Source organism: Canis lupus, chromosome 2, assembly GCF_048164855.1.
Source record: "Canis lupus baileyi chromosome 2, mCanLup2.hap1, whole genome shotgun sequence".
Taxonomy (NCBI): Eukaryota; Metazoa; Chordata; class Mammalia; order Carnivora; family Canidae; genus Canis; species Canis lupus.
In genome coordinates this window covers 12,623,635-12,642,175 of record NC_132839.1, presented here as the reverse complement: position 1 = coordinate 12,642,175, position 18,541 = coordinate 12,623,635, and the positions used below count along the sequence as shown (strand labels likewise).

At 37.3% G+C, this 18,541-nt stretch overlaps 2 long non-coding RNA genes across 5 annotated transcripts in view; one reads left to right on the top strand and one right to left on the bottom strand.

Annotated features, from left to right (window-relative positions):
• Positions 1-18,541, top strand: part of LOC140612345 (uncharacterized) — a 218,544-nt gene that overhangs the window by 133,739 nt on the left and 66,264 nt on the right. The window lies entirely within an intron of this gene.
• LOC140609852 (uncharacterized) overlaps positions 528-18,541 on the bottom strand; it is a 55,578-nt gene continuing 37,564 nt past the window's right edge. Inside the window, exons 3-4 of one of the 3 annotated variants that reach the window (XR_012011591.1) lie at positions 2,606-2,691; positions 528-1,007 (exon numbers count right to left, since the gene is read on the bottom strand). This is a non-coding gene — a long non-coding RNA (uncharacterized lncRNA). The remainder of the gene's footprint in view (positions 1,008-2,605; positions 2,692-18,541) is intronic. The other 2 variants (XR_012011589.1, XR_012011588.1) reach the window with 2 other exon arrangements.

Genomic DNA, 18,541 nt, shown 5'->3' with positions numbered 1-18,541 from the left:
GTTTTTCTATTTATTTACAGTGGGTTTTCGGGTATAATTTGTACAAGGTCAATGTCTTAATTGTTCTAACTTCATGTTAAGCCTTGATATTCAGTAGTTTGCATTTCTCAGTTTTGTCCTTCTTTAAAGATTGTCTTGGCTCTTTGGGGCTCTCTGATTCAGCATATAAATTGTAGAATCAGCTTTTTAATTTACATACACACACAGAAAAAATACTGAGATTTTGAGTGAAAATGCAATGAGTCTATAGATTCATTTAGGGGAAATTGATATCTTCAAAGTATTGAGTCTTCATCGATGAACATTCTTCCACATATTTCAGTCTATGATCATCTTAATGTTTTTTAGTTTTCTTTTTTGAAGATTTGCCTAATACTTCTTGATGCTTTTTATAAAGGACATTTAAATTGGTTTGAAATAAAACCGATTGTTTTTATACTAACCATATCTATAGACGAGATTTTCTATATGAAGAAATGCAACATCCACTAATAGTGACAATTTAATTTATTATTTTCCAATGACACTTTCTTTTTTAAAGCTTATTTCTCTAGCTAGAACTATAATATAAAGTTGAATAGAAGTGATGAGTACAAGAATTCTTGTCTCATTTCTAATCCCAAAGTTTTTATAGGGAATGGCTAGGTCAACTTCAGTATATTATACAATATGATTTTCCAAAGTTGTTTTATGATTTTGTACTTTCAAAGGCAGGCCAATAGTTCTAGTGGGAATACTAAGCATCTATGTGAATCTAGACTTCTAATAGTCTGTTTTACTATTTCTCCATTCTCCCTTCCATTTCAAAATTCAACCACTGGAACTAAAAACAAAGCCATTCCAGAGATTTGCTTCTGAGTATGATGTAAGAGTGAAGAGGTTTGAGGACAGGGGTGGGGTTGGACAGAAAACAGAATCCAGAAGGAAGTATTTAGTTTACTCTTTATCCTCCCATATTGTTACATTCTTCATATCACTAGTATATTCTTGTGCATCGTTTTTAATCCCTAGGGGAAAAAATAGAAAAAAACAAAGGTAAAATAAAAATAGTATTTTAAATGAACAAACTTGAAAACATTAATATTACTTAAGTGTACATAAGCAAAAATGCATTTTTATTTATATTTCACAAGATGTTGGCTAATGACACAGAGAAAGACCAAGTCTGGGTATGTACTCCACAGATGCGGGTACCATTACATTCTCCCACAGCCCTCCTGGTCTGAGGCTCTCCTTCCCACCCTAGAAAGGTTTATGGCAGGATAATATATGGAGAAGACAAATCTTCACAAACTTACACTTCATTTGAAGTTCTTTTTTTATTTTAGCTTTTCTACAAATTATTTGGATATTTAAATATGGGTTTTATAACATTAAATAATTTTCTGGATCTGAATGTATTGGGAAAAAATTTATTTTATTTTATTTTTAAGATTTTATTTATTCATTCATGAGAGACACACACAGAGAGAGAAGAGAGGCAGAGACACAGGCAGAGGGAGAAGCAGGCTCCACGCAGGGAGCCAGACGTGGGACTCGATCCTGGGTCTCCAGGATCAGGCCCTGGGCTGAAGGTGGCGCTAAACCGCTGAGCCACCCGGGCTGCCCGGAAAAAAATTTAAAAATTGATTTTTTCCAATACAATTTCATAATGATTTTCCACTGATGAAAAGCCACATTCATATTTCCTTACCTACATATTTTGAAAAATGAAACTAATGAGACTCTGAAAACCAGAAAGTATTTAATCTTCAAAACTGCTCTTAAACATGATTATATTCAGATCTCCTCCACATTTTTACCTGCTTTGAAGCTCTCTTCTACAATGCAAATATTATATTGGAGGATATCAGAGAACTTATCAGCTGGCATACTGTTGATTCTATCTTGTCAGTATTGCTTTCACTGGTGCAACAAAAAGAAAATTGAATGATATTCCCCTTTTTTAAGTCCAATTCTTCTTACAAGTTTGGTGTACCTCCCTCTTCCTTGACAAAAAATTTTCTTTTAAAGAATGCCAAGTTCTTCAGTGAATCTGAATACAAGGGTGATGAAAATAGTGTTTGAGTGGGTTCTTGGACTCTTCATCTGAACAGACTAGATAGAAGACTGGCCTTTCAGTGCAGGAGGACACCTGAACGTGTCCTTTTAGTGTGATCCTTTCTCTAAGCCAGCCCTTTTTATGAAGGGATGAGCCACTATACTATTGTTCTATTTTTAAATGGCTCCATGTTGTTATAAAACCAGAGCATGTCATTTCATTAACATATTGAAGAGAGAATTCAACTGTGCTCCAAAAACACTGGTTTTAATCTTGGTTGGTTTCTACTCATTGGCTAGATGATTCAGAGCAAGATGCAACTTCTCGAGACCTGTCGTCTAACCTGGAAATGAGGCATCTGTATTTGATGATGACTAAAAGCCATTCCAGTTCTAATAATCTGCATAAAGCTTAGGAAGGGAACTGTTCTATAATTTCTTAATAATGCAGCTTTAAGTTGTATTAGAGGGAGAAATAAGGTGGTTTTATAATTTTTATTTATATTTAGAATGGAATCAAACAGGTGAGAATATTGATATATAGCAGTGACATATTTTGTGATACCTTTTGTTGAAAGAAACAGGTTAGAAGGATGTCACAAGTTTGCTTTCCTCACCTCACTCCTGGGCTTTCTACGTGACCCTCAATTTCTAGAAATAAGGGGAAGAATAAAGACTTTAGCAATTGGTTTCAAACTAAGCTTGTAAAACCCTAGGGTTCTACTTAGCCCTTCAAGAGAGTTTGCAAACATTTGACATGAATTTCACTTTTTAAAATAAATACTATATATTTTATATATAAAACATGCATATCTTTATTTTAAAGTATAGTATTTACTAATTTAACAAATATTTCCAGAGTGCATATTATATGTTGAGAACAATTCTCAGGTCTCAGAATTCAGGAATAAACAGAAACAGAAAAAATCCTTGTGAAGCATGGAGCATGCCTGGTGGGCTGAATCAAGAGGAAAATAGAAAGAAAAGAGGCTAAGGAAAGAATAGAGGCCTGTGGTCCATCACAGGACTCTGGCTTTAACACATCAGAAACCTTTAAGCCCTTCATCAGTGCTACCTGGTCCAGTACTTTTATGTGAAGCTTACATGTATTTTTTTCATATACATTTGAATATGGTGCTGAACAAGAATAGTTATTTCTATATTAATCTTATTCAAAATCAGGCCTATAGCAGTTGATCCAAACAAAAACTATACATTTTTATGGCAACAAATGTGGTTTATGTTGAATTATATGCCAGGCAAAACTGAGGTATATCTGCTTATGTCACTTTCCCAAGAACAAGCAAATTCATAACACATTGCTAACATTAAATTATAATTAGCTCTAACCATCATTTTAGGTTTAGATTACTCGTAATCTATCACATTTATTGATAAGGAATACAAGCTATTTTAAAAATATTGTTATATTTTTAAACTCAAAAAAAACAAACAAACAAACAAACGTCATTTACATCACTTTCAGGCTTCCAGAATGGTTTATTAAAAACATCTTGACACTTCACAATAATCTGCTTTTACAAAATTGGTATTTTTGTTTGCTATAATTTTGAAATTATAAAATAAATTTATATTAATAAAATTGCCCCTTTATCTGGTTAATCTTTATAATTCTCTGCTTGAGATTCTCTCTCTCTCTCCCCCTCTGGCTCTCCTCTTTCTGCTCTCTCTCTTTCTAAATAAATAAATAAATAAAAATTTTTTTGTAGAAAGTGATTTCAAATTAAGGAAGGCTAAAAATATATCACAACTAAAAGTAATACATGAACATTGACTGGATTTTGAAAAGCTATAAAGGACATTGAAAGGATAATTAAAAAATTTTAATCTGTATTCTATCTAAGAAATTGTTGTGTATTACATCATTTTTTAAATTCTTGGGAATGAAAATAGCATTGTGATAATGTAGGAAAATGTCTGTTCTTAGATGACTAATACTGAGATATTTAGAAGAGGAGTAACATGATGTTAACTTTATTTTCAAATGGCTCAAAGAAAAAAGGAGATCAGAAAGGATATATATTTATGTAGATAAATAATAGATAGATAGATAGATAGATAGATAGATAGATAATAGATAGATGATAGATAATAAAGAGCACACAAATGTTATCAATTTAACCATTTGTGAATTTAAGTAAAGAGTTCTATGAGTGTTCATTGTGCTATTCTTTCAACATTTCTGGAGGGTTGGAATTTTTCAGAACAAAAGAGAGAGACTGGTGTCACTGAGCAACATAGTCTGAATAATTCTGACTTCTGAGTCACTTCCCACATCAGGGGGATGTTTGCCCATGCTGGTGACCAAATGAAGCTGATAAGCAGCATTAGTCAAAAAAACCTAAGTCAGACTTAGGATGGCTGTAGACTAATTATTTAGACTCACCCAACCTCAGTCTAGTTAATTTATTGCTTTAATTCATGTATTTAAAAAAAAAAAAAAAGGCAAAAAACAAACAAACAAACAAAAAACCTGCCTGAACAACAACAAAAAAAATGTAAACCTCTCTACCCGAACTCAAGAAAGAGCTTTAGAGCACATGGAATGTAGCACCGAAGGAATTATGAATTGATATTTGCTCAGATTTGTTATGTTTATTTACTCACCCGAAGAAAAATATTTGCCTTTTGTAACAAGATTCTTTGAATTCATGGGAGAGCATAGCTGATCCTGCACATTTGGTGGCGGGGAGAATGGGAGAGAAGCAAACATCCATTTTGGAATCCTACATCATGGCCTCCAGGAAATAGAGGCCCTTTGCTTTCTTACTCTCATGATTTTATTCTCAAGGTTGAAGGCAAAGGTTTCAACTGTTGTCCAAGTCCCAACTGCCCAGAGTTCAGCATAAAGGGAGCATTTGTGTTTATAATAGGACTCTGGCTTTCAGTTCCGCTCCCTACGAAGTGTCTGGGCTCATTGGCAGCATTCTAGCCAGCCTGTTAGTATTCAAAGAGTCTTGAACTAGAGCCACACCTGAAACCAAATGGGATAGGCAGTCACCTCAACTGTCATTTGTAAGGCTGAGATAAACAGGGAAACTATTGAACAATAGAAAAGGGGTTTTCTTCCTCTCACCAGTGAAACACACCTTAAAATATGAAGATCAAGGACTGCTAGAGATAAGAGCCACCAAAGAACTGAAACCTCTTAACCGCAGGTGGTAACAGTGGGGTCTGTCTTTTGAAAAATGTGTCAGATCCTTTTAGGACTGTATAAAGCACTTCTGGTTCCTATGGTGACACTGATAATTCTTTGTCAATCATTGTGATACGGAGATCTACATTAAGCAGTTTAAAGAGCACCTTGAAATGCTTGAAGGTTAAATTAGTTTCTCCTCTAAATTGCTTGGTGTCGATTTTAGTTGTGATAATTGGAAGAAATACACTTGGTTTGTGAGAAATACTGACCAATGTGTCTTACCTCTTACAAAGCTCAGAAAGGGACAGAGCCATAAACTGTGGGTCCCCTCGCAAACAGCCCTGGACACTAATCAAAGGACATGTCTCCGAGTGGAAGAGACTAAGTAATTCATTAGTCTTCAGGCTGCCCTTCTCTGCAGTCCTGTCCGTTCCGAAGGATAGCAGTTTATTTGTCTGGTCTTTCCTTAATTAATTAGTTTCTCAGGAAAAGGCATTCTCTAATAAAATTTGGTGGAAACATTCCACGACTCCAAGGCAGGGCTCCTGCCACTGACCCATTATCAAAAACTGTTTTTTTGGGGTGTTAGATTAACCATCAACCACAAATTTTCTGCAAGTCGGGAAACGATGGATGTGCTGGGTTTTTCTCTTTTACTGGCTTTTGCACGTGATTCTATTAACAGCAAATATAATTTTGCCAAGTCGTGAAATAAGAAACTCAATTGCCTCGGTAGACAGATACCCAGAAGGTTTCTTATCCCCATTCTTTCAAAAGTCTAGGTTTGGTCACTATTATAGTTTACGTACCACATTCCAAACCTCTGCAGGCTTCTCGTTTCCATGGGGCTAGACTGGCTGGGGGGACCCTTCCTCCCCAGGTTCTGCCCATTTCTAACACAACATCAGTGTTCCAACAGCTTTGACTGGAACATAGGTGTTCTCCACATGCCTTAATGATTATCCGTTTATTGTGTGACTTGTGTCACTTTCAAGAAGTTAGTTGCAATGAGTTTGCAAATATCTTGCTATCAAAACAGATAATTATTCTTCAGAATAAGGAATATGTTATTAGGTACTTACCACACCATCGGACCTACACTGGAAAAAAAAGCCATTTTAGTATACTATTAAAAAATTGCAGAAAAATCAACTATTTCTGCCACCAATACAATTCCAAAAGAAAAAGAAGAACTTGGTTTCACTTGTACTATTAAATCAGAGTTGTAACAAATCTTTTATGAGTATAGCATTTGTGATTTTAGTTTATGAAAGATAATAAACACATCTGTTCATTTTCGGTACATGAAATTGACGCAATGTTTTGTCTATTTTCATTCATAGTAATGGTAATAATAGCTAATATTAACTGAGCACTTCAGGGCCTGCCGTGACTCTATTACACAAATGATCAGTCTCATTAGGAAGAATCCATTACTGTTCCAATTATGCAAATGAAGAAACTAAAGTCTGGAGAGGTGACAAAACAAGGAAAATGAGAAAGCTGTTCTGAATGACTCTAGTGTCTGAGATCTTAATTACCACACTGATAACGTGCCACAGCCACCCTTGTCCCTAAATTTCCTATTTTCTCACATTTCATACAAGTTTACGGGTGTAGGAGCCTGCCTGGGGCCCCAGAACAAAATATCGTAGATTGAGTAGCTTAAATAACAGAAGTTTATTTCTCGTAGCTCTGGAGGCTGTGAAATCCAAAATCACAGTGCCAGCAAGATAGGTTTTCTTCTGAAGAAAGAAAACACACACTTCTTGCTGTGTGCTCACAGGACCTCTTCATTCTACATTTATGCAGACAGAAGGAGAGAAAGGGAGAGAGAGAGAGAGAGCTAGCAAGCGCTCTGGATTTTTCACATGTCTGTTGGCCATGTGCAGGTCCTCTTTGGAGAAATGTCTGGTCATGTCTTCTGCCCATTTCTTGATTGGATTATTTGTTCTTTGGGTGTTGAGTTTAATAAGTTCTTTATACATCTTGGATACTAGCCCTTTATCTGATATGTCATTTGCAAATATCTTCTCCCATTCTATTGGTTGTCTTTTAATTTTGTTGACTATTTCCCTAGCTGTGCAGAAGCTTTTTATCTTGACCAAGTCCTAAGAGTTCATTTTTGCTTGTTTCCCTTGCCTTTGGAGATGTGTCTAGTAAGAACTTGCTGTGGCCAAGGTCACAGAGATTGCTTCCTGTGTTCTCCTCTAGGATTCTGATGGATTCCTGTCTCACATTTAGATCTCACATCCATTTTGAGTTGCTTTCTGTGTAGTGTGTGAGGAAATGAATGGTCCAATTTCACTCTTCTGCAAGTGGCTGTCCGGTTTTCCAGCACCGTTTGTTGAAGAGACCGTCTTTTTTCCACTGGATATTTTTCCTGCTTTGTCAAAGATTAGTTGACCATAGAGTTGAGGGTCCATTTCTGGATTCTCTATTCTGTTACATTGATCTAGGTGTCTTTTTTTGTCCCAGTACCACTCTGTCTTAATGATTACAGCTTTGTAATACAGATTGAGCTCCAGAATTGTGATGCCACCAGTTTTGGTTTTCTTTTTCAACATTCCTTTGGCTATTTGGGGTCTTCTCTGGTTCCATACAAATTTTAGGATTATTTGTTCCAACTCTGTGAAATAAGTTGAGAGTATTTTGATAGGAATTGCACTGAATGTATATTTTGCTCTAGGTAGCATAGACATTTTAACAATATCTGTTCTTCTAATCCATGAACATGGAACATTTTTCGATTTCTTTGCATCTTCTTCAATTTCTTTCATGACTGCTCTATTGTTTTCTTTTTTCTTTTTCTTTTTTTTTTTTCTCTCTCTATGGTTTTCTGGGTACAGATCCTTTGCCTCTTTGGTTTATTCCTCAGTATCTTATGGTTTTGGGTGAAATTGTAAATGGGACCAACTCCTTAAAATTTCTCTTTCTTCTATCTCATTGTTAGTGCATAGAAATGCAACTGATTTCTGTGCATTGATTTTATATCCTGCCAGGTTGCTGAATTCCTGTATGAGTTCTAGCAATTTTCAGATGTGGCCTTTTGGGTTTTCCATATAGAGTATCATGTTGTCTACAAAGAGTGAGTTTGACTTCTTTTCCAATTCAGATGCCTTTTATTTCTTTTTGTTGTCTGATTGCTGAGACTAGCACTTCTAGTACTGTGTTGAATAGCTGTGGTGATAGTGGACAATCTTCCTGTGTTCCTGACCTTAGGGGAAAAGCTCTCAGTTTTTCTCCATTGAGAATGATATTCACTGTGGGCTTTTCATGTATGGCTTTTATGATATTGAGGTCTGTTCCCATCCCTTGGTGTCAGGGAAATACAAATCAAAACCACAATGAGATACCACCTCACACCAGTCAGAATGGCTAAAATGAATAACTCGGGAAATGGCAGATGTGGTGAGGATGCAGAGAAAGGAGAACCCTCTTACCCTACTGGTGAGAATGCAAGCTGGTGTAGCCACTCTGGAAAACAGTATGGAGGTTCCTCAAAAAGTTGAATACTAGTCAGCCATCAAAAAAAAAAAAAATGAAATCTTGCCATTTGCAATGACATGGATGGAACTAGAGGGTATTATGCTAAGTGAAATAAATCCATCAGAGAAAGACAATTATCATATGATCCCACTCATATGTGAAATTTAAGAAACAAAACAGAAGATCATAGGGGAAGAGAGGAAAAAATTAAACAAGAGAGGGAGACAATTAAATCAGAGAGGGAGATAAACCGTAAGAGACTCTTAATCATAGGAAACAAACTGAGGGTCTCTGGAAAGTAGGGGGGTGGAGGGTTGGGGTAACTAGGTGATGGACATTAAGGAGGGCATGTGATGTAATGAGCACTAGGTATTATATAAGACTGATGAATCACTGAACTCTACCTCTGAAACCAATAATACATTGTATGTTAATTCATGGAATTTAAATTTTAAAAAATTAAAAATATTAAAAAAATAAAGATACTGATTTTATCTAAACCTATCAGATCATGACTCTTCCCCCTCATGATTTCATTTAACTCTAATTATTTCCTTAGAGGTCCCATCTCCAAATACAGTCACACTGGAGGTTAGAGCTTCAACATGTGACTTTGACAGGTGGGGGAGACGCACAAACATTCTGTCCTTAATAACAAATAACTTAGTGTATTTCCAAAAGAAAATTATTCCAAGTTCATTAAAATGCTAACAAATAGGAACTTCTCAACTCCTAAATTTCCCCTTTAAGAAATTTGCAGTATCACGTGTAGTAGAGACCTCATATGGACAGAAAGATTGGAGAAGTGAAACTCTTCATTGTTCACATTGTCTTAACTAACTGGATGATGATAGGTGACCCCCGAGAGGGGATTATATCGGAGAACTAAAGCAAAACTTCACACAAAACAATGAGGCCCTGCCTGAGTCTTTGGGAAGACTGCTCTGATCAGGCTCTAGATGAATTAGTCAGCCAATAGTGTTAGTGGATACTTTTCTTCCTGGGCTCTGCTCTGCTTTCACTTATTATGACAGAAAAAAATGCATTAATCTAATCACATGCTATAATCCAACCACATGTATATTTATGCACTTAGAGATTAGCATACAAATTCCAAATAACAAAGTAAGAATGATCAGTCTTGGCATTTTCTAGAAACGTAGTTCGTATTTCTTTTTCAATTAACCCTAGTCATTGAATGATTTATGTGGAAAAGCAAGACTAAGCATGTATGTTATATATAGTTGTTGATTCAATAAAAAGGAAGGTATCTAGAAACAAAGCTCTGCAGCCTCTGTAAAAACATGTGCTCTGTGAGAATTTCAATTGTCTGACATGGTTCAGATCCTACTCAACTCATTATGATGTTCACGGTCGATATTTTTCACCAGCACAATGAAGCATGCCACAGTATTTGAAACCACAGCCTGTAAACATTACTGTTACACAGCCTTCTGCTCCCACAATGGCGAATCAAGATAAATGCTATGGATTTTCTCAGATTTATTCTTTCCAGTTCATACAGTAGCAGGCTGGTCAGACAGAGTCACCTCTAAGAATCTATGCAACAAATTTGGGACTTTCTAGGCAGCCACAATATCTATTAGCAGGTGCCAAATTAGAGTATTTCGCAAGAAAGATGAATATAGTGGCAGCTTCCTGGTATCATAGAATTTCAATGTGAAGGAAAGCAAGCTGGCTGAAAGTGCAAGTCATTTACCAAGCATGTAATTAAATAGACGGATGAAAGGTAGATGACACAGGCATGGATAGGCAGACATTCTTATTAGTCCACCAGACTTCCAATTCAATGGCAGTTGGAAAAGTTAGCATTTTGTGTGTGTGTCGGGGGAAAACGGGCTCAATTCTGAATTTATTTCTTTTGGGATTTGCACATTTTTTTTTCTTTCTCCCTACCTCTGCGCCTCACTACAGTGTTACTTGTGAACCAGAGCAGAGTCAAGAAATATTTAGCGGAGGAAAATAGAGTCAAGAAATTTGAGAGGAGGAAAATCATTCACACACGTCTAAGCTGCTAATTCTTTCCCAATCAGACTGACAAAGCACTTTTCTCTTTGGAATAAATATGTTGGAATCAAATGAATTGCCAGAAAAGGGTGTTGTGCTTTGTTCTGTTTTAATTCCATTGCTCATGGCTTGACTTTTGTTTGTCTTCCTGTCAGCCTTCTACACTTACCTTGGCATTTCTCCTAATCAGCAAGCAGGACTGCATAGGAATGTTGGTCTGTACAAGTCAGTTTAGGTAAACCTGGCCACCTGCCTCCCTGTTAGGACTTTCTCACCAACCATCAGCTCACATTATTCAGTGCCAACCAGACAGAAATAACCACAGGATTCTAAACTTGCCCTTCCTTTGGGAGGGTCACTCTCCCTTTTCCTACTCCTTTCTATTGGCTCTTTGGGAACAGATGGCTGGCTTCTTGAGTATCTTGCTCCTTTGGCAGAGGAATATTTTCCATCACTAGACCACTGATCCTGAATGAGACACTATGAACAATATTATTTTTCTATCTTCGGAAAACTACATTTCCTATAAAAATAAGATTCCCAGATTCTACCCAAATTCCACAGATACTTAGTCTGCAGCATATTAATGGATATAAGACATAGTTCCTCCCCATAGAGAAAACTGTGCATACATAATAATACTGTAACACATGGCAAGTGGAATATTAAAAGTAAAAAACTTCCAGAACAAAAGAAGAGATTAATTATATGGGAGAATTACCACTATGGGAAGAAAGACCGCATGTGAGCTACTTCTCAGTAAGGACGCCTCAAAACTTGAATGGGAAGAATGAGGAGTAATTAAGAAGCTTGTAATTTAGTAAAAGAGAATGTGCAAGGCATGGAAGAAAGAATTTTCAAAATGTATTTGTGAAACAATAAAGAACTGTATTTTGCCTACACAAACCAAAGCTTCCTATAGGATTGGGTCTCAAATGCTATGCTTAGAATTCTTACTTTATTCTGTAGGCCAGTAATTTCTAAAATCTGGCCATGGACCAGTGATGGTTTAAGTCTAAGTGTTCACCAGACTGGGGAGAAATAAGAAAAAGAAAGTCAATTTGTAAGTTTTTTTGTTTTGTTTCTGTTTTTGTTTTTGTTTTTTTTAATGAAACAAAGTGCATTCAAAGCAAAGGTCTTTCCTTTATTATGGGATTGTATGTTTCCCATATTTGGAATCAAATGCAATTGCTATTTTGAAATGATGGTAAGACTAGATGGCTAAGGTTCTTAGTTGGCAAGATAAAAATTGGCAACACTGTTTTGGGATCCCGAGTATATTTTTATTTTACTTGGTCCATGTGATCAAAAATTTGGAGGCTACTTCCAAAGGTAATGTGAATCCTGGGAAGGGAGATGAGGGGATGGATATTGCTCTCTGGGAGATGTAAATGTGAAAGTAATAAAATAAAAAGAGATAAATAAAGGAAAAAGAGAGAAAAGGAAGGAGGGAAGGCAGTAAATTAGACAGATCTAAGGAAGGTAAGAATCCAAGGAAGCTAGTTAGAAACTAAAGCAAGAAGCAATGAGGATCAGAGTGCCTAGGTGGCTCAGTCAGTTAAGCAAGCATCTGCCTTTGGCTCCTTCCTCAGCTAGAAGTCTTCTCCCTCCTCCTCTGCCCCTCCCCCAAATTATACACATACTCTCTCTCTCTCTCTCAAATAAATAAATAAAATAAAAATTTAAAAAAGCAATGAGGGCCTAATCTAGGACACTAACCTAGAGAATTGAAAGAAAGCAATGGATGCAAGGGAGAGAATCTACAGGATTGGCAAATGTGCAAAAGTACACACTAAGATTATATTTTGGGCCAAAAGTCTGAGCCACTTGGCTTCTTGTACAGAAAGGAGGGAAAGAGCCAGCAGAGATTTGGAAGAGACTGGAGATGTGACAGACTGGGTCTGGGAAATTGATAAAGCTTAGAGGGATACACCTGGGAATCATCTGCATAAAAGTAAAAGCTGAGAAAGACTAGTCAAAGAACAGATGGTGGAAGAGAGAATTCTGAGTAGAGAACACCTCTATCACTTGATTCTCCTTCATTAGTTTAGGTCATCTGTTGACAATGACCAACATTGAAATTCACCTTTTCTGGATGAACTTTGATCAGTGAACTTTGATATTTGCTAATTATCATTGCCTACTAGTCAACCTCTAATACTATCATATTGAAAATTTTCATATTTCTCAAGATCCTCTCTATTAGCCCATTTCTCTGTTACCACAAACTTCAATTAAGTCAACATCACATATGCTGGGTGAGCTGAGAAGTTAGGAAGTAGCAATTATTGGGCCCAAGGAATTTAGTTCTCCCCATCATATATAAGGAGAAAGAAAGAATGAAATTTAGACTACAATAACCCTTCAGCATTATAAGGAACTGTAATATTGACAAAAGAAAGACACTCGAACTTTAAAATGTTTTGGAGATATGTTTTTGTCCTGGATAATACTGTTGTGGTACAATTTATTTTTTGCCTGGTAACAATAGTTAATATTTATTGAGCATTTTTTTAATTTTTATTTATTTATGATAGTCACAGAGAGAGAGAGAGGCAGAGACACAGGCAGAGGGAGAAGCAGGCTCCATGCACCGGGAGCCCGATGTGGGATTCGATCCCAGGTCTCCAGGATCGCGCCCTGGGCCAAAGGCAGGCGCCAAACCGCTGCGCCACCCAGGGATCCCTTATTGAGCATTTATTATAGGCCGGCACTTGACAAGCACAACCTCACTTAAACTTCAAAAAATCTTACCAAGTGAGTAATTTTAGTGTGCCTTTTTTCTAGTAATAGAAGTAATATTGAGAAAAGATAAGTGACTTGTCCAAAGTGACCAAGTTTGTCCCAGCAAGTGACTGAGCTGGGATTAGAATTCACTTGTATCCTTTAGGCTTCATTTTTTGGCAAATGACAGAAAACCCAGATATAACCATTTTAAGGGAAAAGGGTCTTTATGAGTTTCCATAACTAAAATGTCCAGAGCTAGGCAGAGGCTAATTCCAAAAGGAACATAACAAGTAACTCACACCATGTCATCAGCATAGAGTTTCCCTCTCTTTATCCTTACCCAGATGCCTCTGTGTTGACTCCATTCTCAAACAATCCCCTCCTGTTGTGGTGTCGGAATGTCTCCAGCAGATCTGGCCTCATAGCCATGCTTAGCCAAGACCAGAAGAAAATCTCTACTGTCTCTAGCCCAGCAGTCCTAGGAAGAATCTCGTTAAATCCTTTCATTGTGATTGGGTCAAAGCCTGACCCTGAAAGAATCACGAGCATCTGAGCAATGTTGTACACTAAATGGCCAAGCTTGGAGCCAAGGGTGCAATAAACCAGGATGCCATTAACAGAACAGATGCTGGATGGCACTATTAGTAAAGAACTCTGACAACGGAACTTTCTTACTGAACAACCTGAGGTCTAACCACTGCATTTTTCCAGCTAAACAGTGAAGATCCACAAAGAACAGAGATGAGACTTTGAGCGTTAAAAAGAAGGCACTACTCTTTTTTATATTAGGAAGAACTAGATCTATTTCTGCTGTGGTAACAATATAAATGAACACATTCCTCCAAAGAGACTTCTTCCTGGGGGTCAGGAAGGAAGGGAATGGACATTATACATTTGTCCCAGATTGCTCTTGAGCTGAATGAGAACACAGGCCTCAATTTCTCCCTTCTAAGCCAAGTATTTACGCCAGAGACCAACTCCAAACTCCTGTCCATCTAGATTTTCTTCCATTTTATCTCTAATACACTGGATTTAGATTGAGGCAGTGCGGCATTAGTACCCATTGCTCCATTTATCCTTTTAGAGCCTGTTGAAGATCCCACAAAAGAACCAATCTCATTTCTGTAACAAGTTCCTCCCTAGGAGAAAAGGACAAAAGAGAGAAAGATCTGATCCTATTTATGATGGTCTCTTTCTATTTCTCTAGGAATATTAACTTGCCGGTTGCCTCTTCGTCTCAAAACCCTTTTTTTCCCTTTAATATTAGCTGACTCTCTGACATATTATTGAAGGAAGAGAACAAAGCATGTGGATGCTTGTTATTTCAAGGATATGTTGATGAAATGGTTTATAATGCAATTAAATCCTAGCTCTTTGTGCTCAAAAGAAAGAGGAAACACTCTATTGGGCCATCCTCTAGCAGTAAAATTTCGACTGAAAGACTATTACTTCCTTTTCTTTAAAACTCCAACTTCCTAGCTGATATTGCCAGACAAATGAAATAGTTCAATTCTGTCCTTTATGTTGTAGTGAATGTAGAAGAGCCTGCTTCAATGGGGTAGGTTTTAAATAAGAACTGAAAAGCCTGTGTGCATTTGCAGTTTCAACACCTCATTTAACGCTTTGCTTACCTTCAAAAATCCTATAGGAATAGTGAATATATACCCTGTAATAAAGGGCAAAAAAACGTACCTATTGAAATTTAAACATAAGACCATTGGTGAACTGGATCCAAAAAGAGAACTGGGCTATGATTTCTCCTTTTCCCAGAAGGCTGTCAGATACAGTTGCAACAGTTTGGTAAAACATTACTGGGGCCCCTTTATTCTTCCATTGTTCACTTTTCTCTTCCTAGTTGCTTTTTTTTTTTAATATTTTATTTTTAAGCCATCTCCACACCTAATGCAGGGCTCGAACTCACAACCCCGAGATCAAGAGGCCCATGCCCTATCAACTGAGCCATCCAGGTCCCCCCCCCCATATTGAAAATTGCTTCCTAATATTGAAAAATTAAATTAAAATTTCTCAAGGGAAAAGAAAAAGGAAATAATAGGCAATCCTATTCTTCACTTCATTGTTTTACTCTTAGATAAAAGTGGTAGGTAAATAGGAAGCCTGAGTCCCCAGCTGGCTTCATCCAGCTCCCATCCTAAACTACACCCCAGCCGAACTAACCAACGCCTCTCTAGGTCATACACTCTGACTTGCCTCCGCTCTGTTGCCTTCTGTGACACTGACGCCTACACCACAACATTTATACTTGTTGAATGATAGGTAGAGCTTCTGAACAAACGGGAGGTCCAATCAGGAGAGCGCTTGCTAAATCTCTGGCAGAGTCAGCAGGCGTTCAGGGCTCCTGCAACACTGGGACATTGAACACAGAGACAGAAACAAAGAAAGCAAACATTTCTGCCTTGATGAATCTACTCACAATTCTAATTCCTGCGATCAAAGTATCTTTAAGAAGCTATTTTAATTTCCACATGTATATAGTTTTTCATGACATCTGGAAAATTGAACTCTTCTATATTAAATATGAGAGGATACTGTCATCTTTTTGGAACCTCTAAGTCAGGATCTTCAATGGGCCTGTTGGCTCCATTGCCAAAAGCCAATGGGCAGCTGTTGCCTTGACAATATTAGAAAGCTGCAGCCTTCCTTTAATCCCGGAGAGAACTTCTGGAGAGGGAGGATATCTGAAACAAAGTCACACTTGGGAGCAAGGCATTCTCTGAAAGCAGCTTTTCTGATTTCCTGGGCCCAATTCCCAGGGACCCTCTATTGCATCATCAAAAGGTTAGGATCACTTTCCTTGCTTCCAAAAGTAACACCTACAGCAGGATTTCTCAAAATGGAGTATGAGTCACTGGCCTCAGAATCACCCAGAGTGCTTATTTTTAGAAGCCTGACCCTCCGGCTACTCCATCTGACTCTACAATTGGGGATTGGACATCTGCAATTTTACAAAGTACTACCGCACCATACTAAATTTTGAAAACCACTATTTAGGGATGTATGTTCATTCATATAAAAACACATTTGGTATAACAATTTAGGTATAAGGAAATTATTAAAGGCATGAGTTCAAAGAAGTCTGTGACACAACCATTTAACCTTGCCAGAAGCATCTCTCACTTGAATAAAACTTAAAGCAGAAATCATGATAATTTAACCTCAGAAAAACTACTTAAACCTATCAACAACTCTCCTTCTACCCACCTATGTATCTCCTACTTTTTAGATTCTATTGGTATAATTAAGTAAGTCTTACATGATGTTGGCATTGTTGTTTTAAGATGCCACATTTTATTTAAACATACTAGTCACAAATTCTATGGCATTTAAAAAGTTTTTAGTAGAAGAACATAGAAAACTGAATGATAGTTATATGACAGTGAAATAGAATTCTTCTATGCAGTGACTAAATTATAGTGACCAAATTATAAGAGTAAATAATTTGTTTTAAGTGATGAACTATCAAGTCCAAGCCTGAAAGCAAAAATATAATTTTTGAATATCTGACTCTTTCCACTGAATATAAAATTAAAAAAAATAATTCCGTCCTTATACAGAGACATTTTCTGTTTTTCCTTCAGAATCCAACCAGCTAGAATATTAAAGTATTTCAACGAGCTTTATTTTAGATGCAGTTCAAAAGGAAGGAAAGTTAACAGCAGAATCCTTTAGGGGAGCAAACCTTATGTGAGAGAACCTAATAAAGGATGCCATGTATTAGTAAGAGAAGCATGTAACCTGAAACATTTTCAGTGACACAGCACGCGAAGAGGGACAAGCAATCATGGCATAAACAATCCCTACTGGTTAGTTTTCACTGTGGAAATACTGACATGTTGAGGATACATGATATTTGACTATGATCACCCTGTCATCCTGTGGATTTGAGGTCTCCAAAATCTTGTGTGGGTAACATGCCTACTTTTGCCCCCCAGAACACATCTTTCTCTCACCGATATTTGCTACTATATTTTCCTAATATCGAATTCACTACTTGCCACTAAATAAAAAGACCTCAGGCCAATGAACAGATTTTTGGGATTTTTTTTTCTTTAAAAACACACTCTAACAACTGCATCATATAGGTCAACTCCTCACTCAGGTAAAAATATTGGTGATATTTGCAACTTGTCAAAATGTGGCTTGTGAAGTTCTGCTATAAAGTACTAGGAGATGCATTTGATTTTGATCACCTAGGCTGTTATGTATATGAGATTCACTTTATGTCAAAATGTTACCGGCATGACAGAGCATGGAGCTCCAGTTACAGAAGCAGCAACCGTGCTCAGAGAGTCCTTTGGCTCCTGCCATTCATTACTTCTTACCTGTTGTTGAACTGAGGTCTATGTGACAAACACTGCCTGGTGAACAAGAAGGACCCTGACTTCCCAACCTTATTTCTATTGGAGTAGATTAATGAACAACAACAACAAAATAGTAAACAGAAAAAACAGGGATGCTTGGCTAGCTCAATCAGTTAAGCATCCAACTCTCAGTTTAGGCTCAGATCACGATCTCCTGGGTTGTGAGATTGAGCCCCATGTGGGCTAGGCACTCAGCAAGAAGTCTGCTTAAGGACTCTCTCCCTCTGCTCCTCTCCACACTCATTCTCTCTCTCTCTCTCTCTCTCTCTCTCTCTCTCTCTCTCTCTCTCCCTCTCCCTCTCCCTCTCCCTCTCTCCCTCTCTTAAATAAATAAATCTTTAAAAAGAAAAAAGAAAATAATTACAAGTGATAAAGGTATTATGCAATAAAGACATAAAAGCTACCATAGATATGAAGCTGTGAGGGGCAGGGAAGGCATGGTTAAGAAAGCCTCCCCGAGCATGTGCTATTTCATAGACGTGTAGAGATGCTGGGAAGACAGCCATTTGAGGACAGTGGACGAGGTTTGAGGCTGGAGACAGAGCATGTGCAAAGAGCCTGCCGCAGGAAAGAGCTTGGCATCCTTGCCTAATGTTTCTGAAGTACAGTGAGTTAGAGACAGGCACGAGAGGAGATTGAAGAAATAGTTGGGGGCCTGATTCAGTGCTTGGAAAGCCATGATAAGGAAGCTGGAACATATTCAAGTGTCACAGGGAGC